The sequence below is a fragment of the Nerophis ophidion genome, linkage group LG13 (genome assembly GCF_033978795.1).
Source record: "Nerophis ophidion isolate RoL-2023_Sa linkage group LG13, RoL_Noph_v1.0, whole genome shotgun sequence".
NCBI classification, from domain to species: Eukaryota; Metazoa; Chordata; class Actinopteri; order Syngnathiformes; family Syngnathidae; genus Nerophis; species Nerophis ophidion.
In genome coordinates this window covers 25,686,776-25,708,289 of record NC_084623.1, presented here as the reverse complement: position 1 = coordinate 25,708,289, position 21,514 = coordinate 25,686,776, and the positions used below count along the sequence as shown (strand labels likewise).

General features: G+C 46.2%; 44 pseudogenes; all 44 read right to left on the bottom strand.

Annotated features, from left to right (window-relative positions):
- Positions 1-325: 325 nt before the first annotated feature.
- On the bottom strand, positions 326-444 carry LOC133566805 (5S ribosomal RNA; annotated as a pseudogene).
- Positions 445-808: 364 nt separating this feature from the next.
- Positions 809-927, bottom strand: LOC133566987 (5S ribosomal RNA; annotated as a pseudogene).
- Positions 928-1,292: 365 nt separating this feature from the next.
- On the bottom strand, positions 1,293-1,411 carry LOC133565572 (5S ribosomal RNA; annotated as a pseudogene).
- Positions 1,412-1,779: 368 nt separating this feature from the next.
- LOC133566707 (5S ribosomal RNA) lies at positions 1,780-1,898 on the bottom strand (annotated as a pseudogene).
- A 365-nt stretch (positions 1,899-2,263) lies between these two features.
- Positions 2,264-2,382, bottom strand: LOC133565608 (5S ribosomal RNA; annotated as a pseudogene).
- Positions 2,383-2,746: 364 nt separating this feature from the next.
- LOC133566122 (5S ribosomal RNA) lies at positions 2,747-2,865 on the bottom strand (annotated as a pseudogene).
- Positions 2,866-3,233: 368 nt separating this feature from the next.
- LOC133566340 (5S ribosomal RNA) lies at positions 3,234-3,352 on the bottom strand (annotated as a pseudogene).
- A 365-nt stretch (positions 3,353-3,717) lies between these two features.
- Positions 3,718-3,836, bottom strand: LOC133566455 (5S ribosomal RNA; annotated as a pseudogene).
- A 364-nt stretch (positions 3,837-4,200) lies between these two features.
- Positions 4,201-4,319, bottom strand: LOC133567072 (5S ribosomal RNA; annotated as a pseudogene).
- Positions 4,320-4,687: 368 nt separating this feature from the next.
- LOC133565826 (5S ribosomal RNA) lies at positions 4,688-4,806 on the bottom strand (annotated as a pseudogene).
- Positions 4,807-5,174: 368 nt separating this feature from the next.
- Positions 5,175-5,293, bottom strand: LOC133567222 (5S ribosomal RNA; annotated as a pseudogene).
- Positions 5,294-5,657: 364 nt separating this feature from the next.
- Positions 5,658-5,776, bottom strand: LOC133566706 (5S ribosomal RNA; annotated as a pseudogene).
- Positions 5,777-6,140: 364 nt separating this feature from the next.
- Positions 6,141-6,259, bottom strand: LOC133566522 (5S ribosomal RNA; annotated as a pseudogene).
- A 368-nt stretch (positions 6,260-6,627) lies between these two features.
- LOC133566065 (5S ribosomal RNA) lies at positions 6,628-6,746 on the bottom strand (annotated as a pseudogene).
- A 365-nt stretch (positions 6,747-7,111) lies between these two features.
- On the bottom strand, positions 7,112-7,230 carry LOC133565973 (5S ribosomal RNA; annotated as a pseudogene).
- Positions 7,231-7,598: 368 nt separating this feature from the next.
- LOC133566328 (5S ribosomal RNA) lies at positions 7,599-7,717 on the bottom strand (annotated as a pseudogene).
- Positions 7,718-8,082: 365 nt separating this feature from the next.
- Positions 8,083-8,201, bottom strand: LOC133566454 (5S ribosomal RNA; annotated as a pseudogene).
- A 364-nt stretch (positions 8,202-8,565) lies between these two features.
- LOC133567071 (5S ribosomal RNA) lies at positions 8,566-8,684 on the bottom strand (annotated as a pseudogene).
- A 365-nt stretch (positions 8,685-9,049) lies between these two features.
- On the bottom strand, positions 9,050-9,168 carry LOC133566316 (5S ribosomal RNA; annotated as a pseudogene).
- Positions 9,169-9,536: 368 nt separating this feature from the next.
- Positions 9,537-9,655, bottom strand: LOC133567221 (5S ribosomal RNA; annotated as a pseudogene).
- A 364-nt stretch (positions 9,656-10,019) lies between these two features.
- Positions 10,020-10,138, bottom strand: LOC133566705 (5S ribosomal RNA; annotated as a pseudogene).
- Positions 10,139-10,502: 364 nt separating this feature from the next.
- On the bottom strand, positions 10,503-10,621 carry LOC133566521 (5S ribosomal RNA; annotated as a pseudogene).
- Positions 10,622-10,989: 368 nt separating this feature from the next.
- Positions 10,990-11,108, bottom strand: LOC133566303 (5S ribosomal RNA; annotated as a pseudogene).
- A 365-nt stretch (positions 11,109-11,473) lies between these two features.
- On the bottom strand, positions 11,474-11,592 carry LOC133566778 (5S ribosomal RNA; annotated as a pseudogene).
- Positions 11,593-11,957: 365 nt separating this feature from the next.
- LOC133565306 (5S ribosomal RNA) lies at positions 11,958-12,076 on the bottom strand (annotated as a pseudogene).
- Positions 12,077-12,444: 368 nt separating this feature from the next.
- On the bottom strand, positions 12,445-12,563 carry LOC133566704 (5S ribosomal RNA; annotated as a pseudogene).
- Positions 12,564-12,928: 365 nt separating this feature from the next.
- Positions 12,929-13,047, bottom strand: LOC133565607 (5S ribosomal RNA; annotated as a pseudogene).
- Positions 13,048-13,412: 365 nt separating this feature from the next.
- LOC133566452 (5S ribosomal RNA) lies at positions 13,413-13,531 on the bottom strand (annotated as a pseudogene).
- A 364-nt stretch (positions 13,532-13,895) lies between these two features.
- LOC133567070 (5S ribosomal RNA) lies at positions 13,896-14,014 on the bottom strand (annotated as a pseudogene).
- A 368-nt stretch (positions 14,015-14,382) lies between these two features.
- LOC133566290 (5S ribosomal RNA) lies at positions 14,383-14,501 on the bottom strand (annotated as a pseudogene).
- A 368-nt stretch (positions 14,502-14,869) lies between these two features.
- LOC133567398 (5S ribosomal RNA) lies at positions 14,870-14,988 on the bottom strand (annotated as a pseudogene).
- A 364-nt stretch (positions 14,989-15,352) lies between these two features.
- On the bottom strand, positions 15,353-15,471 carry LOC133566703 (5S ribosomal RNA; annotated as a pseudogene).
- A 364-nt stretch (positions 15,472-15,835) lies between these two features.
- LOC133566519 (5S ribosomal RNA) lies at positions 15,836-15,954 on the bottom strand (annotated as a pseudogene).
- A 368-nt stretch (positions 15,955-16,322) lies between these two features.
- Positions 16,323-16,441, bottom strand: LOC133566278 (5S ribosomal RNA; annotated as a pseudogene).
- Positions 16,442-16,806: 365 nt separating this feature from the next.
- On the bottom strand, positions 16,807-16,925 carry LOC133565333 (5S ribosomal RNA; annotated as a pseudogene).
- Positions 16,926-17,289: 364 nt separating this feature from the next.
- LOC133566451 (5S ribosomal RNA) lies at positions 17,290-17,408 on the bottom strand (annotated as a pseudogene).
- Positions 17,409-17,773: 365 nt separating this feature from the next.
- On the bottom strand, positions 17,774-17,892 carry LOC133565815 (5S ribosomal RNA; annotated as a pseudogene).
- Positions 17,893-18,260: 368 nt separating this feature from the next.
- Positions 18,261-18,379, bottom strand: LOC133566702 (5S ribosomal RNA; annotated as a pseudogene).
- Positions 18,380-18,744: 365 nt separating this feature from the next.
- Positions 18,745-18,863, bottom strand: LOC133566792 (5S ribosomal RNA; annotated as a pseudogene).
- Positions 18,864-19,227: 364 nt separating this feature from the next.
- LOC133567493 (5S ribosomal RNA) lies at positions 19,228-19,336 on the bottom strand (annotated as a pseudogene).
- Positions 19,337-19,703: 367 nt separating this feature from the next.
- LOC133565332 (5S ribosomal RNA) lies at positions 19,704-19,822 on the bottom strand (annotated as a pseudogene).
- Positions 19,823-20,186: 364 nt separating this feature from the next.
- LOC133567333 (5S ribosomal RNA) lies at positions 20,187-20,305 on the bottom strand (annotated as a pseudogene).
- Positions 20,306-20,673: 368 nt separating this feature from the next.
- LOC133566266 (5S ribosomal RNA) lies at positions 20,674-20,792 on the bottom strand (annotated as a pseudogene).
- Positions 20,793-21,157: 365 nt separating this feature from the next.
- On the bottom strand, positions 21,158-21,276 carry LOC133565962 (5S ribosomal RNA; annotated as a pseudogene).
- Between the last annotated feature and the right edge of the window lie 238 nt (positions 21,277-21,514).

Genomic DNA, 21,514 nt, shown 5'->3' with positions numbered 1-21,514 from the left:
ACTGGTTGACAGGACCTTTCTGCAATGAGCTACACGTGTGTGATACAATAATCACTGCTCTTTTTCTCAGCCTATGTAACTCTTTGGACTTTTGCCCCACTGTTAGCACTGAAGTGCCTTGAGGCACATGGGTCACTGTTGGCGACACTGCAAATCTTGCTATAAATTTCAGACCGAGTCAAAACTAAACATGTTTTGGGTGGAGACCAGTGTTTTGTTTGGACAAGCATAAACGTAGCGTTTTGACAAGTGTGGCAAGTATCTATAGCCATTGTGACAAAAACAAAAGGGAGAAAGTGCGCCCTATACTGGGAGCATCGCTAAAAGCCTACAGCACCTGGTATTCCTAGGCAGTCTCCCATCCAAGTACTAACCAGGTCCGGCCCAGCCTAGCTTCCGAGCTCAGACGAGATCGGGCGATCTTCGGGTAGTATGGCCGTAAGCCGAGACGCAGTCCTCAGACTTCAATTTTTAAATGTGGCAAGCTGGTTGACAGGACCTTTCTACAATGAGCTACACGTGTGTGATACAATAATCACTACTCTTTTTCTCAGCCTATGTAACTCTTTGGACTTTTGCCCCACTGTTAGCACTGAAGTGCCTTGAGGCACATGGGTCACTGTTGGCGACACTGCAAATCTTGCTATAAATTTCAGACCGAGTCAAAACTAAACATGTTTTGGGTGGAGACCAGCGGTTTGTTTGGACGAGCATAATGTAGCGTTTTGACAAGTGTGGCAAGTATCTATAGCCATTGTGACAAAAACAAAAGGGAGAAAGTGCGCCCTATACTGGGAGCATCGCTAAAAGCCTACAGCACTTGGTATTCCTAGGCAGTCTCCCAACCAAGTACTAACCAGGCCAGACCCAGCTTAGCTTCCGAGATCAGACGAGATCAGGCGATCTTCGGGTAGTATGGCCGTAAGCCGAGACGCAGTCCTCAGAATTCAATTTTTAAATGTGGCAAGCTGGTTGACAGGACCTTTCAGCAATGAGCTACACGTGTGTGATACAATAATCACTGCTCTTTTTCTCAATCTATGAAACTCTTTGGACTCTTGGCCCACTGTTAGCACTGAAGTGCCTTGAGGCACATGGGTGACTGTTGGCGACACTGCAAATCTTGCTATAAATTTCAGACCGAGTCAAAACTAAACATGTTTTGGGTGGAGACCAGTGTTTTGTTTGGACGAGCATAAACGTAGCGTTTTGACAAGTGTGGCAAGTATCTATAGCCATTGTGACAAAAACAAAAGGGAGAAAGTGCGCCCTATACTGGGAGCATCGCTAAAAGCTTACAGCACCTGGTATTCCTAGGCAGTCTCCCATCCAAGTACTAACCAGGCCAGACCCAGCTTAGCTTCCGAGATCAGACGAGATCGGGCTATCTTCGGGTAGTATGGCCGTAAGCCGAGAGGCAGTCCTCAGAATTCAATTTTTAAATGTGGCAAGCTGGTTGACAGGACCTTTCTGCAATTAGTTACTCGTGTGTGATACAATAATCACTGCTCTTTTTCTCAGCCTATGTAACTCTTTGGACTTTTGCCCCACTGTTAGCACTGAAGTGCCTTGAGGCACATGGGTCACTGTTGGCGACACTGCAAATCTTGCTATAAATTTCAGACCGAGTCAAAACTAAACAAACATGTTTTGGGTGGAGACCAGCGTTTTGTTTGGACGAGCATAATGTAGCGTTTTGACAAGTGTGGCAAGTATCTATAGCCATTGTGAGAAAAACAAAAGGGAGAAAGTGCGCCCTATACTGGGAGCATCGCTAAAAGCCTACGGCACTTGGTATTCCTAGGCAGTCTCCCAACCAAGTACTAACCAGGCCAGACCCAGCTTAGCTTCCGAGATCAGACGAGATCGGGAGATCTTCAGGTAGTATGGCCGTAAGCCGAGACGCAGTCCTCAGAATTCAATTTTTAAATGTGGCAAGCTGGTTGACAGGACCTTTCTGCAATGAGCTACACGTGTGTGATACAATAATCACTGCTCTTTTTCTCAGCCTATGTAACTCTTTGGACTCTTGGCCCACTGTTAGCACTGAAGTGCCTTGAGGCACATGGGTGACTTTTGGCGACACTGCATATCTTGCTATAAATTTCAGACCGATTCAAAACTAAACATTTTTTGGGTGGAGACCAGTGTTTTGTTTGGACGAGCATAAACATAGCGTTTTGACAAGTGTGGCAAGTATCTATAGCCATTGTGACAAAAACAAAAGGGAGAAAGTGCGCCCTATACTGGGAGCATCGCTAAAAGCCTACAGCACCTGGTATTCCTAGGCAGTCTCCCATCCAAGTACTAACCAGGCCAGACCCAGCTTAGCTTCCGAGATCAGACGAGATCAGGCGATCTTCGGGTAGTATGGCCGTAAGCCGAGAGGGAGTCCTCAGAATTCAATTTTTAAATGTGGCAAGCTGGTTGACAGGACCTTTCTGAGATGAGCTACACGTGTGTGATACAATAATCACTGCTCTTTTTCTCAGCCTATGTAACTCTTTGGACTTTTGCCCCACTGTTAGCACTGAAGTGCCTTGAGGCACATGGGTCACTGTTGGCGACACTGCAAATCTTGCTATAAATTTCAGACCGAGTCAAAACTAAACTTGTTTTGGGTGGAGACCAGCGTTTTGTTTGGACGAGCATAATGTAGCGTTTTGACAAGTGTGGCAAGTATCTATAGCCATTGTGACAAAAACTAAAGGGAGAAAGTGCGCCCTATACTGGGAGCATCGCTAAAAGCCTACAGCACCTGGTATTCCTAGGCAGTCTCCCATCCAAGTACTAACCAGGCCAGACCCAGCTTAGCTTCCGAGATCAGACGTGATCAGGCGATCTTCGGGAAGTATGGCCGTAAGCCGAGAGGGAGTCCTCAGAATTCAATTTTTAAATGTGGCAAGCTGGTTGACAGGACCTTTCTACAATGAGCTACACGTGTGTGATACAATAATCACTGCTCTTTTTCTTAGCCTATGTAACTCTTTGGACTTTTGCCCCACTGTTAGCACTGAAGTGCCTTGAGGCACATGGGTCACTGTTGGCGACACTGCAAATCTTGCTATCAATTTCAGACCGAGTCAAAACTAAACAAACATGTTTTGGGTGGAGACCAGCGGTTTGTTTGGACGAGCATAATGTAGCGTTTTGACAAGTGTGGCAAGTATCTATAGCCATTGTGAAAAAAACCAAAGGGAGAAAGTGCGCCCTATACTGGGAGCATCGCTAAAAGCCTACAGCACCTGGTATTCCTAGGCAGTCTCCCATCCAAGTACTAACCAGGCCAGACCCAGCTTAGCTTCCGAGATCAGACGAGATCGGGCGATCTTCGGGTAGTATGGCCGTAAGCCGAGAGGCAGTCCTCAGAATTCAATTTTTAAATGTGGCAAGCTGGTTGACAGGACCTTTCTGCAATGAGCTACACGTGTGTGATACAATAATCACTGCTCTTTTTCTCAGCCTATGTAACTCTTTGGACTTTTGCCCCACTGTTAGCACTGAAGTGCCTTGAGGCACATGGGTCACTGTTGGCGACACTGCAAATCTTGCTATAAATTTCAGACCGAGTCAAAACTAAACATGTTTTGGGTGGAGACCAGTGTTTTGTTTGGACAAGCATAAACGTAGCGTTTTGACAAGTGTGGCAAGTATCTATAGCCATTGTGACAAAAACAAAAGGGAGAAAGTGCGCCCTATACTGGGAGCATCGCTAAAAGCCTACAGCACTTGGTATTCCTAGGCAGTCTCCCAACCAAGTACTAACCAGGCCAGACCCAGCTTAGCTTCCGAGATCAGACGAGATCGGGCGATCTTCGGGTAGTATGGCCGTAAGCCGAGACGCAGTCCTCAGAATTCAATTTTTAAATGTGGCAAGCTGGTTGACAGGACCTTTCTGCAATGAGGTACACGTGTGTGATACAATAATCACTGCTCTTTTTCTCAGCCTATGTAACTCTTTGGACTTTTGCCCCACTGTTAGCACTGAAGTGCCTTGAGGCACATGGGTCACTGTTGGCGACACTGCAAATCTTGCTATAAATTTCAGACCGAGTCAAAACTAAACATGTTTTGGGTGGAGACCAGCGTTTTGTTTGGACGGGCATAATGTAGCGTTTTGACAAGTGTGGCAAGTATCTATAGCCATTGTGACAGAAACAAAAGGGAGAAAGTGCGCCCTATACTGGGAGCATCGCTAAAAGCTTACAGCACCTGGTATTCCTAGGCAGTCTCCCATCCAAGCACTAACCAGGTCAGACCCAGCTTAGCTTCCGAGATCAGACGAGATCGGGCTATCTTCGGGTAGTATGGCCGTAAGCCAAGAGGCAGTCCTCAGAATTCAATTTTTAAATGTGGCAAGCTGGTTGACAGGACCTTTCTGCAATTAGCTACACGTGTGTGATACAATAATCACTGCTCTTTTTCTCAGCCTATGTAACTCTTTGGACTTTTGCCCCACTGTTAGCACTGAAGTGCCTTGAGGCACATGGGTCACTGTTGGCGACACTGCAAATCTTGCTATAAATTTCAGACCGAGTCAAAACTAAACAAACATGTTTTGGGTGGAGACCAGCGGTTTGTTTGGACGAGCATAATGTAGCGTTTTGACAAGTGTGGCAAGTATCTATAGCCATTGTGACAAAAACAAAAGGGAGAAAGTGCGCCCTATACTGGGAGCATCGCTAAAATCCTACAGCACCTGGTATTCCTAGGCAGTCTCCCATCCAAGTACTAACCAGGCCAGACCCAGCTTAGCTTCCGAGATCAGACGAGATCGGGCGATCTTCGGGTAGTATGGCCGTAAGCCGAGAGGCAGTCCTCAGAATTCAATTTTTAAATGTGGCAAGCTGGTTGACAGAACCTTTCTGCAATGAGCTACACGTGTGTGATACAATAATCACTGCTCTTTTTCTCAGCCTATGTATCTCTTTGGACTTTTGCCCCACTGTTAGCACTGAAGTGCCTTGAGGCACATGGGTCACTGTTGGCGACACTGCAAATCTTGCTATAAATTTCAGACCGAGTCAAAACTAAACAAACATGTTTTGGGTGGAGACCAGCGGTTTGTTTGGATGAGCATAATGTAGCGTTTTGACAAGTGTGGCAAGTATCTCTAGCCATTGTGAAAAAAACAAAAGGGAGAAAGTGCTCCCTATACTGGTAGCATCGCTAAAAGCCTAAAGTACCTGGTATTCCTAGGCAGTCTCCCAACCAAGTATTAACCAGGCCAGACCCAACTTAGCTTCCGAGATCAGACGAGATCGGGCGATCTTCGGGTAGTATGGCCGTAAGCCGAGAGGCAGTCCTCAGAATTCAATTTTTAAATGTGGCAAGCTGGTTGACAGGACCTTTCTGCAATGAGCTACACGTGTGTGATACAATAATCACTGCTCTTTTTCTCAGCCTATGTAACTCTTTGGACTTTTGCCCCACTGTTAGCACTGAAGTGCCTTGAGGCACATGGGTCACTGTTGGCGACACTGCAAATCTTGCTATAAATTTCAGACCGAGTCAAAACTAAACATGTTTTGGGTGGAGACCAGCGTTTTGTTTGGACGGGCATAATGTAGCGTTTTGACAAGTGTGGCAAGTATCTATAGCCATTGTGAGAAAAACAAAAGGGAGAAAGTGCGCCCTATACTGGGAGCATCGCTAAAAGCCTACGGCACTTGGTATTCCTAGGCAGTCTCCCAACCAAGTACTAACCAGGCCAGACCCAGCTTAGCTTCCGAGATCAGACGAGATCGGGAGATCTTCAGGTAGTATGGCCGTAAGCCGAGACGCAGTCCTCAGAATTCAATTTTTAAATGTGGCAAGCTGGTTGACAGGACCTTTCTGCAATGAGCTACACGTGTGTGATACAATAATCACTGCTTTTTTTCTCAGCCTATGTAACTCTTTGGACTCTTGGCCCACTGTTAGCACCGAAGTGCCTTGAGGCACATGGGTGACTTTTGGCGACACTGCATATCTTACTATAAATTTCAGACCGATTCAAAACTAAACATGTTTTGGGTGGAGACCAGCGTTTTGTTTGGACGAGCATAATGTAGCGTTTTGACAAGTGTGGCAAGTATCTATAGCCATTGTGACAAAAACAAAAGGGAGAAAGTGCGCCCTATACTGGGAGCATCGCTAAAAGCCTACAGCACCTGGTATTCCTAGGCAGTCTCCCATCCAAGTACTAACCAGGACAGACCCAGCTTAGCTTCCGAGATCAGACGAGATCAGGCGATCTTCGGGTAGTATGGCCGTAAGCCGAGAGGCAGTCCTCCGAATTCAATTTTTAAATGTGGCAAGCTGGTTGACAGGACATTTCTGCAATGAGCTACACGTGTGTGATACAATAATCACTGCTCTTTTTCTTAGCCTATGTAACTCTTTGGACTTTTGCCCCACTGTTAGCACTGAAGTGTCTTGAGGCACATGGGTCACTGTTGGCGACACTGCAAATCTTGCTATAAATTTCAGACCGAGTCAAAACTAAACAAACATGTTTTGGGTGGAGACCAGCGGTTTGTTTGGACGAGCATAATGTAGCGTTTTGACAAGTGTGGCAAGTATCTATAGCCATTGTGAAAAAAACAAAAGGGAGAAAGTGCGCCCTATACTGGGAGCATCGCTAAAAGCCTACAGCACCTGGTATTCCTAGGCAGTCTCCCATCCAAGTACTAACCAGGCCAGACACAGCTTAGCTTCCGAGATCAGACGAGATCGGGCGATCTTCGGGTAGTATGGCCGTAAGCCGAGAGGCAGTCCTCAGAATTCAATTTTTAAATGTGGCAAGCTGGTTGACAGGACCTTTCTGCAATGAGCTACACGTGTGTGATACAATAATCACTGCTCTTTTTCTCAGCCTATGTAACTCTTTGGACTTTTGCCCCACTGTTAGCACTGAAGTGCCTTGAGGCACATGGGTCACTGTTGGCGACACTGCAAATCTTGCTATAAATTTCAGACCGAGTCAAAACTAAACATGTTTTGGGTGGAGACCAGTGTTTTGTTTGGACAAGCATAAACGTAGCGTTTTGACAAGTGTGGCAAGTATCTATAGCCATTGTGACAAAAACAAAAGGGAGAAAGTGCGCCCTATACTGGGAGCATCGCTAAAAGCCTACAGCACCTGGTATTCCTAGGCAGTCTCCCATCCAAGTACTAACCAGGCCAGACCCAGCTTGGCTTCCGAGCTCAGACGAGATCGGGCGATCTTCGGGTAGTATGGCCGTAAGCCGAGACGCAGTCCTCAGACTTCAATTTTTAAATGTGGCAAGCTGGTTGACAGGACCTTTCTACAATGAGCTACACGTGTGTGATACAATAATCACTACTCTTTTTCTCAGCCTATGTAACTCTTTGGACTTTTGCCCCACTGTTAGCACTGAAGTGCCTTGAGGCACATGGGTCACTGTTGGCGACACTGCAAATCTTGCTATCAATTTCAGACCGAGTCAAAACTAAACAAACATGTTTTGGGTGGAGACCAGCGGTTTGTTTGGACGAGCATAATGTAGCGTTTTGACAAGTGTGGCAAGTATCTATAGCCATTGTGAAAAAAACAAAAGGGAGAAAGTGCGCCCTATACTGGGAGCATCGCTAAAAGCCTACAGCACCTGGTATTCCTAGGCAGTCTCCCATCCAAGTACTAACCAGGCCAGACCCAGCTTAGCTTCCGAGATCAGACGAGATCGGGCGATCTTCGGGTAGTATGGCCGTAAGCCGAGAGGCAGTCCTCAGAATTCAATTTTTAAATGTGGCAAGCTGGTTGACAGGACCTTTCTGCAATGAGCTACACGTGTGTGATACAATAATCACTGCTCTTTTTCTCAGCCTATGTAACTCTTTGGACTTTTGCCCCACTGTTAGCACTGAAGTGCCTTGAGGCACATGGGTCACTGTTGGCGACACTGCAAATCTTGCTATAAATTTCAGACCGAGTCAAAACTAAACATGTTTTGGGTGGAGACCAGTGTTTTGTTTGGACAAGCATAAACGTAGCGTTTTGACAAGTGTGGCAAGTATCTATAGCCATTGTGACAAAAACAAAAGGGAGAAAGTGCGCCCTATACTGGGAGCATCGCTAAAAGCCTACAGCACTTGGTATTCCTAGGCAGTCTCCCAACCAAGTACTAACCAGGCCAGACCCAGCTTAGCTTCCGAGATCAGACGAGATCGGGCGATCTTCGGGTAGTATGGCCGTAAGCCGAGACGCAGTCCTCAGAATTCAATTTTTAAATGTGGCAAGCTGGTTGACAGGACCTTTCTGCAATGAGGTACACGTGTGTGATACAATAATCACTGCTCTTTTTCTCAGCCTATGTAACTCTTTGGACTTTTGCCCCACTGTTAGCACTGAAGTGCCTTGAGGCACATGGGTCACTGTTGGCGACACTGCAAATCTTGCTATAAATTTCAGACCGAGTCAAAACTAAACATGTTTTGGGTGGAGACCAGCGTTTTGTTTGGACGGGCATAATGTAGCGTTTTGACAAGTGTGGCAAGTATCTATAGCCATTGTGACAGAAACAAAAGGGAGAAAGTGCGCCCTATACTGGGAGCATCGCTAAAAGCTTACAGCACCTGGTATTCCTAGGCAGTCTCCCATCCAAGCACTAACCAGGTCAGACCCAGCTTAGCTTCCGAGATCAGACGAGATCGGGCTATCTTCGGGTAGTATGGCCGTAAGCCAAGAGGCAGTCCTCAGAATTCAATTTTTAAATGTGGCAAGCTGGTTGACAGGACCTTTCTGCAATGAGCTACACGTGTGTGATACAATAATCACTGCTCTTTTTCTCAGCCTATGTAACTCTTTGGACTTTTGCCCCACTGTTAGCACTGAAGTGCCTTGAGGCACATGGGTCACTGTTGGCGACACTGCAAATCTTGCTATAAATTTCAGACCGAGTCAAAACTAAACATGTTTTGGGTGGAGACCAGTGTTTTGTTTGGACAAGCATAAACGTAGCGTTTTGACAAGTGTGGCAAGTATCTATAGCCATTGTGACAAAAACAAAAGGGAGAAAGTGCGCCCTATACTGGGAGCATCGCTAAAAGCCTACAGCACCTGGTATTCCTAGGCAGTCTCCCATCCAAGTACTAACCAGGCCAGACCCAGCTTAGCTTCCGAGATCAGACGAGATCGGGCGATCTTCGGGTAGTATGGCCGTAAGCCGAGAGGCAGTCCTCAGAATTCAATTTTTAAATGTGGCAAGCTGGTTGACAGAACCTTTCTGCAATGAGCTACACGTGTGTGATACAATAATCACTGCTCTTTTTCTCAGCCTATGTATCTCTTTGGACTTTTGCCCCACTGTTAGCACTGAAGTGCCTTGAGGCACATGGGTCACTGTTGGCGACACTGCAAATCTTGCTATAAATTTCAGACCGAGTCAAAACTAAACAAACATGTTTTGGGTGGAGACCAGCGGTTTGTTTGGATGAGCATAATGTAGCGTTTTGACAAGTGTGGCAAGTATCTCTAGCCATTGTGAAAAAAACAAAAGGGAGAAAGTGCGCCCTATACTGGTAGCATCGCTAAAAGCCTAAAGTACCTGGTATTCCTAGGCAGTCTCCCAACCAAGTATTAACCAGGCCAGACCCAACTTAGCTTCCGAGATCAGACGAGATCGGGCGATCTTCGGGTAGTATGGCCGTAAGCCGAGAGGCAGTCCTCAGAATTCAATTTTTAAATGTGGCAAGCTGGTTGACAGGACCTTTCTGCAATGAGCTACACGTGTGTGATACAATAATCACTGCTCTTTTTCTCAGCCTATGTAACTCTTTGGACTTTTGCCCCACTGTTAGCACTGAAGTGCCTTGAGGCACATGGGTCACTGTTGGCGACACTGCAAATCTTGCTATAAATTTCAGACCGAGTCAAAACTAAACATGTTTTGGGTGGAGACCAGCGTTTTGTTTGGACGGGCATAATGTAGCGTTTTGACAAGTGTGGCAAGTATCTATAGCCATTGTGAGAAAAACAAAAGGGAGAAAGTGCGCCCTATACTGGGAGCATCGCTAAAAGCCTACGGCACTTGGTATTCCTAGGCAGTCTCCCAACCAAGTACTAACCAGGCCAGACCCAGCTTAGCTTCCGAGATCAGACGAGATCGGGAGATCTTCAGGTAGTATGGCCGTAAGCCGAGACGCAGTCCTCAGAATTCAATTTTTAAATGTGGCAAGCTGGTTGACAGGACCTTTCTGCAATGAGCTACACGTGTGTGATACAATAATCACTGCTCTTTTTCTCAGCCTATGTAACTCTTTGGACTCTTGGCCCACTGTTAGCACCGAAGTGCCTTGAGGCACATGGGTGACTTTTGGCGACACTGCATATCTTACTATAAATTTCAGACCGATTCAAAACTAAACATGTTTTGGGTGGAGACCAGCGTTTTGTTTGGACGAGCATAATGTAGCGTTTTGACAAGTGTGGCAAGTATCTATAGCCATTGTGACAAAAACAAAAGGGAGAAAGTGCGCCCTATACTGGGAGCATCGCTAAAAGCCTACAGCACCTGGTATTCCTAGGCAGTCTCCCATCCAAGTACTAACCAGGACAGACCCAGCTTAGCTTCCGAGATCAGACGAGATCAGGCGATCTTCGGGTAGTATGGCCGTAAGCCGAGAGGCAGTCCTCAGAATTCAATTTTTAAATGTGGCAAGCTGGTTGACAGGACCTTTCTGCAATGAGCTACACGTGTGTGATACAATAATCACTGCTCTTTTTCTTAGCCTATGTAACTCTTTGGACTTTTGCCCCACTGTTAGCACTGAAGTGTCTTGAGGCACATGGGTCACTGTTGGCGACACTGCAAATCTTGCTATAAATTTCAGACCGAGTCAAAACTAAACAAACATGTTTTGGGTGGAGACCAGCGGTTTGTTTGGACGAGCATAATGTAGCGTTTTGACAAGTGTGGCAAGTATCTATAGCCATTGTGAAAAAAACAAAAGGGAGAAAGTGCGCCCTATACTGGGAGCATCGCTAAAAGCCTACAGCACCTGGTATTCCTAGGCAGTCTCCCATCCAAGTACTAACCAGGCCAGACCCAGCTTAGCTTCCGAGATCAGACGAGATCGGGCGATCTTCGGGTAGTATGGCCGTAAGCCGAGAGGCAGTCCTCAGAATTCAATTTTTAAATGTGGCAAGCTGGTTGACAGGACCTTTCTGCAATGAGCTACACGTGTGTGATACAATAATCACTGCTCTTTTTCTCAGCCTATGTAACTCTTTGGACTTTTGCCCCACTGTTAGCACTGAAGTGCCTTGAGGCACATGGGTCACTGTTGGCGACACTGCAAATCTTGCTATAAATTTCAGACCGAGTCAAAACTAAACATGTTTTGGGTGGAGACCAGTGTTTTGTTTGGACAAGCATAAACGTAGCGTTTTGACAAGTGTGGCAAGTATCTATAGCCATTGTGACAAAAACAAAAGGGAGAAAGTGCGCCCTATACTGGGAGCATCGCTAAAAGCCTACAGCACCTGGTATTCCTAGGCAGTCTCCCATCCAAGTACTAACCAGGCCAGACCCAGCTTAGCTTCCGGATTCAGACGAGATCGGGCGATCTTCGGGTAGTATGGCCGTAAGCCGAGACGCAGTCCTCAGACTTCAATTTTTAAATGTGGCAAGCTGGTTGACAGGACCTTTCAGCAATGAGCTACACGTGTGTGATACAATAATCACTGCTCTTTTTCTCAATCTATGAAACTCTTTGGACTCTTGGCCCACTGTTAGCACTGAAGTGCCTTGAGGCACATGGGTGACTGTTGGCGACACTGCAAATCTTGCTATAAATTTCAGACCGAGTCAAAACTAAACATGTTTTGGGTGGAGACCAGTGTTTTGTTTGGACGAGCATAAACGTAGCGTTTTGACAAGTGTGGCAAGTATCTATAGCCATTGTGACAAAAACAAAAGGGAGAAAGTGCGCCCTATACTGGGAGCATCGTTTAAAGCTTACAGCACCTGGTATTCCTAGGCAGTCTCCCATCCAAGTACTAACCAGGCCAGACCCAGCTTAGCTTCCGAGATCAGACGAGATCGGGCTATATTCGGGTAGTATGGCCGTAAGCCGAGAGGCAGTCCTCAGAATTCAATTTTTAAATGTGGCAAGCTGGTTGACAGGACCTTTCTGCAATTAGTTACACGTGTGTGATACAATAATCACTGCTCTTTTTCTCAGCCTATGTAACTCTTTGGACTTTTGCCCCACTGTTAGCACTGAAGTGCCTTGAGGCACATGGGTCACTGTTGGCGACACTGCAAATCTTGCTATAAATTTCAGACCGAGTCAAAACTAAACAAACATGTTTTGGGTGGAGACCAGCGTTTTGTTTGGACGAGCATAATGTAGCGTTTTGACAAGTGTGGCAAGTATCTATAGCCATTGTGAGAAAAACAAAAGGGAGAAAGTGCGCCCTATACTGGGAGCATCGCTAAAAGCCTACGGCACTTGGTATTCCTAGGCAGTCTCCCAACCAAGTACTAACCAGGCCAGACCCAGCTTAGCTTCCGAGATCAGACGAGATCGGGAGATCTTCAGGTAGTATGGCCGTAAGCCGAGACGCAGTCCTCAGAATTCAATTTTTAAATGTGGCAAGCTGGTTGACAGGACCTTTCTGCAATGAGCTACACGTGTGTGATACAATAATCACTGCTCTTTTTCTCAGCCTATGTAACTCTTTGGACTCTTGGCCCACTGTTAGCACTGAAGTGCCTTGAGGCACATGGGTGACTTTTGGCGACACTGCATATCTTGCTATAAATTTCAGACCGATTCAAAACTAAACATGTTTTGGGTGGAGACCAGTGTTTTGTTTGGACGAGCATAAACATAGCGTTTTGACAAGTGTGGCAAGTATCTATAGCCATTGTGACAAAAACAAAAGGGAGAAAGTGCGCCCTATACTGGGAGCATCGCTAAAAGCCTACAGCACCTGGTATTCCTAGGCAGTCTCCCATCCAAGTACTAACCAGGCCAGACCCAGCTTAGCTTCCGAGATCAGACGAGATCAGGCGATCTTCGGGTAGTATGGCCGTAAGCCGAGAGGCAGTCCTCAGAATTCAATTTTTAAATGTGGCAAGCTGGTTGACAGGACCTTTCTGCAATGAGCTACACGTGTGTGATACAATAATCACTGCTCTTTTTCTCAGCCTATGTAACTCTTTGGACTTTTGCCCCACTGTTAGCACTGAAGTGCCTTGAGGCACATGGGTCACTGTTGGCGACACTGCAAATCTTGCTATAAATTTCAGACCGAGTCAAAACTAAACATGTTTTGGGTGGAGACCAGTGTTTTGTTTGGACAAGCATAAACGTAGCGTTTTGACAAGTGTGGCAAGTATCTATAGCCATTGTGACAAAAACAAAAGGGAGAAAGTGCGCCCTATACTGGGAGCATCGCTAAAAGCCTACAGCACTTGGTATTCCTAGGCAGTCTCCCAACCAAGTACTAACCAGGCCAGACCCAGCTTAGCTTCCGAGATCAGACGAGATCGGGCGATCTTCGGGTAGTATGGCCGTAAGCCGAGACGCAGTCCTCAGAATTCAATTTTTAAATGTGGCAAGCTGGTTGACAGGACCTTTCTGCAATGAGGTACACGTGTGTGATACAATAATCACTGCTCTTTTTCTCAGCCTATGTAACTCTTTGGACTTTTGCCCCACTGTTAGCACTGAAGTGCCTTGAGGCACATGGGTCACTGTTGGCGACACTGCAAATCTTGCTATAAATTTCAGACCGAGTCAAAACTAAACATGTTTTGGGTGGAGACCAGCGTTTTGTTTGGACGGGCATAATGTAGCGTTTTGACAAGTGTGGCAAGTATCTATAGCCATTGTGACAGAAACAAAAGGGAGAAAGTGCGCCCTATACTGGGAGCATCGCTAAAAGCTTACAGCACCTGGTATTCCTAGGCAGTCTCCCATCCAAGCACTAACCAGGTCAGACCCAGCTTAGCTTCCGAGATCAGACGAGATCGGGCTATCTTCGGGTAGTATGGCCGTAAGCCAAGAGGCAGTCCTCAGAATTCAATTTTTAAATGTGGCAAGCTGGTTGACAGGACCTTTCTGCAATTAGCTACACGTGTGTGATACAATAATCACTGCTCTTTTTCTCAGCCTATGTAACTCTTTGGACTTTTGCCCCACTGTTAGCACTGAAGTGCCTTGAGGCACATGGGTCACTGTTGGCGACACTGCAAATCTTGCTATAAATTTCAGACCGAGTCAAAACTAAACAAACATGTTTTGGGTGGAGACCAGCGGTTTGTTTGGACGAGCATAATGTAGCGTTTTGACAAGTGTGGCAAGTATCTATAGCCATTGTGACAAAAACAAAAGGGAGAAAGTGCGCCCTATACTGGGAGCATCGCTAAAAGCCTACAGCACCTGGTATTCCTAGGCAGTCTCCCATCCAAGTACTAACCAGGCCAGACCCAGCTTAGCTTCCGAGATCAGACGAGATCGGGCGATCTTCGGGTAGTATGGCCGTAAGCCGAGAGGCAGTCCTCAGAATTCAATTTTTAAATGTGGCAAGCTGGTTGACAGAACCTTTCTGCAATGAGCTACACGTGTGTGATACAATAATCACTGCTCTTTTTCTCAGCCTATGTATCTCTTTGGACTTTTGCCCCACTGTTAGCACTGAAGTGCCTTGAGGCACATGGGTCACTGTTGGCGACACTGCAAATCTTGCTATAAATTTCAGACCGAGTCAAAACTAAACAAACATGTTTTGGGTGGAGACCAGCGGTTTGTTTGGATGAGCATAATGTAGCGTTTTGACAAGTGTGGCAAGTATCTCTAGCCATTGTGAAAAAAACAAAAGGGAGAAAGTGCGCCCTATACTGGTAGCATCGCTAAAAGCCTAAAGTACCTGGTATTCCTAGGCAGTCTCCCAACCAAGTATTAACCAGGCCAGACCCAACATAGCTTCCGAGATCAGACGAGATCGGGCGATCTTCGGGTAGTATGGCCGTAAGCCGAGAGGCAGTCCTCAGAATTCAATTTTTAAATGTGGCAAGCTGGTTGACAGGACCTTTCTGCAATGAGCTACACGTGTGTGATACAATAATCACTGCTCTTTTTCTCAGCCTATGTAACTCTTTGGACTTTTGCCCCACTGTTAGCACTGAAGTGCCTTGAGGCACATGGGTCACTGTTGGCGACACTGCAAATCTTGCTATAAATTTCAGACCGAGTCAAAACTAAACATGTTTTGGGTGGAGACCAGCGTTTTGTTTGGACGGGCATAATGTAGCGTTTTGACAAGTGTGGCAAGTATCTATAGCCATTGTGAGAAAAACAAAAGGGAGAAAGTGCGCCCTATACTGGGAGCATCGCTAAAAGCCTACGGCACTTGGTATTCCTAGGCAGTCTCCCAACCAAGTACTAACCAGGCCAGACCCAGCTTAGCTTCCGAGATCAGACGAGATCGGGAGATCTTCAGGTAGTATGGCCGTAAGCCGAGACGCAGTCCTCAGAATTCAATTTTTAAATGTGGCAAGCTGGTTGACAGGACCTTTCTGCAATGAGCTACACGTGTGTGATACAATAATCACTGCTCTTTTTCTCAGCCTATGTAACTCTTTGGACTCTTGGCCCACTGTTAGCACCGAAGTGCCTTGAGGCACATGGGTGACTTTTGGCGACACTGCATATCTTACTATAAATTTCAGACCGATTCAAAACTAAACATGTTTTGGGTGGAGACCAGCGTTTTGTTTGGACGAGCATAATGTAGCGTTTTGACAAGTGTGGCAAGTATCTATAGCCATTGTGACAAAAACAAAAGGGAGAAAGTGCGCCCTATACTGGGAGCATCGCTAAAAGCCTACAGCACCTGGTATTCCTAGGCAGTCTCCCATCCAAGTACTAACCAGGACAGACCCAGCTTAGCTTCCGAGATCAGACGAGATCAGGCGATCTTCGGGTAGTATGGCCGTAAGCCGAGAGGCAGTCCTCAGAATTCAATTTTTAAATGTGGCAAGCTGGTTGACAGGACCTTTCTGCAATGAGCTACACGTGTGTGATACAATAATCACTGCTCTTTTTCTTAGCCTATGTAACTCTTTGGACTTTTGCCCCACTGTTAGCACTGAAGTGTCTTGAGGCACATGGGTCACTGTTGGCGACACTGCAAATCTTGCTATAAATTTCAGACCGAGTCAAAACTAAACAAACATGTTTTGGGTGGAGACCAGCGGTTTGTTTGGACGAGCATAATGTAGCGTTTTGACAAGTGTGGCAAGTATCTATAGCCATTGTGAAAAAAACAAAAGGGAGAAAGTGCGCCCTATACTGGGAGCATCGCTAAAAGCCTACAGCACCTGGTATTCCTAGGCAGTCTCCCATCCAAGTACTAACCAGGCCAGACCCAGCTTAGCTTCCGAGATCAGACGAGATCGGGCGATCTTCGGGTAGTATGGCCGTAAGCCGAGAGGCAGTCCTCAGAATTCAATTTTTAAATGTGGCAAGCTGGTTGACAGGACCTTTCTGCAATGAGCTACACGTGTGTGATACAATAATCACTGCTCTTTTTCTCAGCCTATGTAACTCTTTGGACTTTTGCCCCACTGTTAGCACTGAAGTGCCTTGAGGCACATGGGTCACTGTTGGCGACACTGCAAATCTTGCTATAAATTTCAGACCGAGTCAAAACTAAACATGTTTTGGGTGGAGACCAGTGTTTTGTTTGGACAAGCATAAACGTAGCGTTTTGACAAGTGTGGCAAGTATCTATAGCCATTGTGACAAAAACAAAAGGGAGAAAGTGCGCCCTATACTGGGAGCATCGCTAAAAGCCTACAGCACCTGGTATTCCTAGGCAGTCTCCCATCCAAGTACTAACCAGGCCAGACCCAGCTTAGCTTCCGAGCTCAGACGAGATCGGGCGATCTTCGGGTAGTATGGCCGTAAGCCGAGACGCAGTCCTCAGACTTCAATTTTTAAATGTGGCAAGCTGGTTGACAGGACCTTTCTACAATGAGCTACACGTGTGTGATACAATAATCACTACTCTTTTTCTCAGCCTATGTAACTCTTTGGACTTTTGCCCCACTGTTAGCACTGAAGTGCCTTGAGGCACATGGGTCACTGTTGGCGACACTGCAAATCTTGCTATAAATTTCAGACCGAGTCAAAACTAAACTTGTTTTGGGTGGAGACCAGCGTATTGTTTGGACGAGCATAATGTAGCATTTTGACAAGTGTGGCAAGTATCTATAGCCATTGTGACAAAAACAAAAGGGAGAAAGTGCGCCCTATACTGGGAGCATCGCTAAAAGCCTACAGCACTTGGTATTCCTAGGCAGTCTCCCAACCAAGTACTAACCAGGCCAGACCCAGCTTAGCTTCCGAGATCAGACGAGATCGGGCGATCTTCGGGTAGTATGGCCGTAAGCCGAGACGCAGTCCTCAGAATTCAATTTTTAAATGTGGCAAGCTGGTTGACAGGACCTTTCAGCAATGAGCTACACGTGTGTGATACAATAATCACTGCTCTTTTTCTCAATCTATGAAACTCTTTGGACTCTTGGCCCACTGTTAGCACTGAAGTGCCTTGAGGCACATGGGTGACTGTTGGCGACACTGCAAATCTTGCTATAAATTTCAGACCGAGTCAAAACTAAACATGTTTTGGGTGGAGACCAGTGTTTTGTTTGGACGAGCATAAACGTAGCGTTTTGACAAGTGTGGCAAGTATCTATAGCCATTGTGACAAAAACAAAAGGGAGAAAGTGCGCCCTATACTGGGAGCATCGCTAAAAGCTTACAGCACCTGGTATTCCTAGGCAGTCTCCCATCCAAGTACTAACCAGGCCAGACCCAGCTTAGCTTCCGAGATCAAACGAGATCGGGCTATCTTCGGGTAGTATGGCCGTAAGCCGAGAGGCAGTCCTCAGAATTCAATTTTTAAATGTGGCAAGCTGGTTGACAGGACCTTTCTGCAATTAGTTACACGTGTGTGATACAATAATCACTGCTCTTTTTCTCAGCCTATGTAACTCTTTGGACTTTTGCCCCACTGTTAGCACTGAAGTGCCTTGAGGCACATGGGTCACTGTTGGCGACACTGCAAATCTTGCTATAAATTTCAGACCGAGTCAAAACTAAACAAACATGTTTTGGGTGGAGACCAGCGTTTTGTTTGGACGAGCATAATGTAGCGTTTTGACAAGTGTGGCAAGTATCTATAGCCATTGTGAGAAAAACAAAAGGGAGAAAGTGCGCCCTATACTGGGAGCATCGCTAAAAGCCTACGGCACTTGGTATTCCTAGGCAGTCTCCCAACCAAGTACTAACCAGGCCAGACCCAGCTTAGCTTCCGAGATCAGACGAGATCGGGAGATCTTCAGGTAGTATGGCCGTAAGCCGAGACGCAGTCCTCAGAATTCAATTTTTAAATGTGGCAAGCTGGTTGACAGGACCTTTCTGCAATGAGCTACACGTGTGTGATACAATAATCACTGCTCTTTTTCTCAGCCTATGTAACTCTTTGGACTCTTGGCCCACTGTTAGCACTGAAGTGCCTTGAGGCACATGGGTGACTTTTGGCGACACTGCATATCTTGCTATAAATTTCAGACCGATTCAAAACTAAACATGTTTTGGGTGGAGACCAGTGTTTTGTTTGGACGAGCATAAACATAGCGTTTTGACAAGTGTGGCAAGTATCTATAGCCATTGTGACAAAAACAAAAGGGAGAAAGTGCGCCCTATACTGGGAGCATCGCTAAAAGCCTACAGCACCTGGTATTCCTAGGCAGTCTCCCATCCAAGTACTAACCAGGCCAGACCCAGCTAAGCTTCCGAGATCAGACGAGATCAGGCGATCTTCGGGTAGTATGGCCGTAAGCCGAGAGGGAGTCCTCAGAATTCAATTTTTAAATGTGGCAAGCTGGTTGACAGGACCTTTCTGAGATGAGCTACACGTGTGTGATACAATAATCACTGCTCTTTTTCTCAGCCTATGTAACTCTTTGGACTTTTGCCCCACTGTTAGCACTGAAGTGCCTTGAGGCACATGGGTCACTGTTGGCGACACTGCAAATCTTGCTATAAATTTCAGACCGAGTCAATACTAAACTTGTTTTGGGTGGAGACCAGCGTTTTGTTTGGACGAGCATAATGTAGCGTTTTGACAAGTGTGGCAAGTATCTATAGCCATTGTGACAAAAACTAAAGGGAGAAAGTGCGCCCTATACTGGGAGCATCGCTAAAAGCCTACAGCACCTGGTATTCCTAGGCAGTCTCCCATCCAAGTACTAACCAGGCCAGACCCAGCTTAGCTTCCGAGATCAGACGATCTTCGGGTAGTATGGCCGTAAGCCGAGATGCAGTCCTCAGAATTCAATTTTTAAATGTGGCAAGCTGGTTGACAGGACCTTTCTGCAATCAGCTACACGTGTGTGATACAATAATCACTGCTCTTTTTCTCAGCCTATGTAACTCTTTGGACTTTTGCCCCACTGTTAGCACTGAAGTTCTTGAGGCACATGGGTCACTGTTGGCGACACTGCAAATCTTGCTATAAATTTCAGACCGAGTCAAAACTAAACAAACATGTTTTGGGTGGAGACCAGCGGTTTGTTTGGACGAGCATAATGTAGCGTTTTGACAAGTGTGGCAAGTATCTATAGCCATTGTGACAAAAACAAAAGGGAGAAAGTGCGCCCTATACTGGGAGCATCGCTAAAAGCCTACAGCACCTGGTATTCCTAGGCAGTCTCCCATCCAAGTACTAACCAGGCCAGACCCAGCTTAGCTTCCGAGCTCAGACGAGATCGGGCGATCTTCGGGTAGTATGGCCGTAAGCCGAGACGCAGTCCTCAGACTTCAATTTTTAGATGTGGCAAGCTGGTTGACAGGACCTTTCTACAATGAGCTACACGTGTGTGATACAATAATCACTACTCTTTTTCTCAGCCTATGTAACTCTTTGGACTTTTGCCCCACTGTTAGCACTGAAGTGCCTTGAGGCACATGGGTCACTGTTGGCGGCACTGCAAATCTTGCTATAAATTTCAGACCGAGTCAAAACTAAACATGTTTTGGGTGGAGACCAGCGTTTTGTTTGGACGAGCATAATGTAGCGTTTTGACAAGTGTGGCAAGTATCTATAGCCATTGTGACAAAAACAAAAGGGAGAAAGTGCGCCCTATATTGGGAGCATCGCTAAAAGCCTACAGGGCCTGGTATTCCTAGGCAGTCTCCCATCCAAGTACTAACCAGGCCAGACCCAGCTTAGCTTCCGAGATCAGACGAGATCAGGCGATCTTCGGGAAGTACGGCCGTAAGCCGAGAGGCAGTCCTCAGAATTCAATTTTTAAATGTGGCAAGCTGGTTGACAGGACCTTTCTGCAATGAGCTACACGTGTGTGATACAATAATCACTGCTCTTTTTCTTAGCCTATGTAACTCTTTGGACTTTTGCCCCACTGTTAGCACTGAAGTGCCTTGAGGCACATGGGTCACTGTTGGCGACACTGCAAATCTTGCTATCAATTTCAGACCGAGTCAAAACTAAACAAACATGTTTTGGGTGGAGACCAGCGGTTTGTTTGGACGAGCATAATGTAGCGTTTTGACAAGTGTGGCAAGTATCTATAGCCATTGTGAAAAAAACAAAAGGGAGAAAGTGCGCCCTATACTGGGAGCATCGCTAAAAGCCTACAGCACCTGGTATTCCTAGGCAGTCTCCCATCCAAGTACTAACCAGGCCAGACCCAGCTTAGCTTCCGAGATCAGACGAGATCGGGCGATCTTCGGGTAGTATGGCCGTAAGCCGAGACGCAGTTCTCAGAATTCAATTTTTAAATGTGGCAAGCTGGTTGACAGGACCTTTCTGCAATGAGCTACACGTGTGTGATACAATAATCACTGCTCTTTTTCTCAGCCTATGTAACTCTTTGGACTTTTGCCCCACTGTTAGCACTGAAGTGCCTTGAGGCACATGGGTCACTGTTGGCGACACTGCAAATCTTGCTATAAATTTCAGACCGAGTCAAAACTAAACATGTTTTGGGTGGAGACCAGTGTTTTTTTTGGACGAGCATAAACGTAGCGTTTTGACAAGTGTGGCAAGTATCTATAGCCATTGTGACAAAAACAAAAGGGAGAAAGTGCGCCCTATACTGGGAGCATCGCTAAAAGCCTACAGCACCTGGTATTCCTAGGCAGACTCCCATCCAAGTACTAACCAGGCCAGACCCAGCTTAGCTTCCGAGCTCAGACGAGATCGGGCGATCTTCGGGTAGTATGGCCGTAAGCCGAGACGCAGTCCTCAGACTTCAATTTTTAAATGTGGCAAGCTGGTTGACAGGACCTTTCTACAATGAGCTACACGTGTGTGATACAATAATCACTACTCTTTTTCTCAGCCTATGTAACTCTTTGGACTTTTGCCCCACTGTTAGCACTGAAGTGCCTTGAGGCACATGGGTCACTGTTGGCGACACTGCAAATCTTGCTATAAATTTCAGACCGAGTCAAAACTAAACATGTTTTG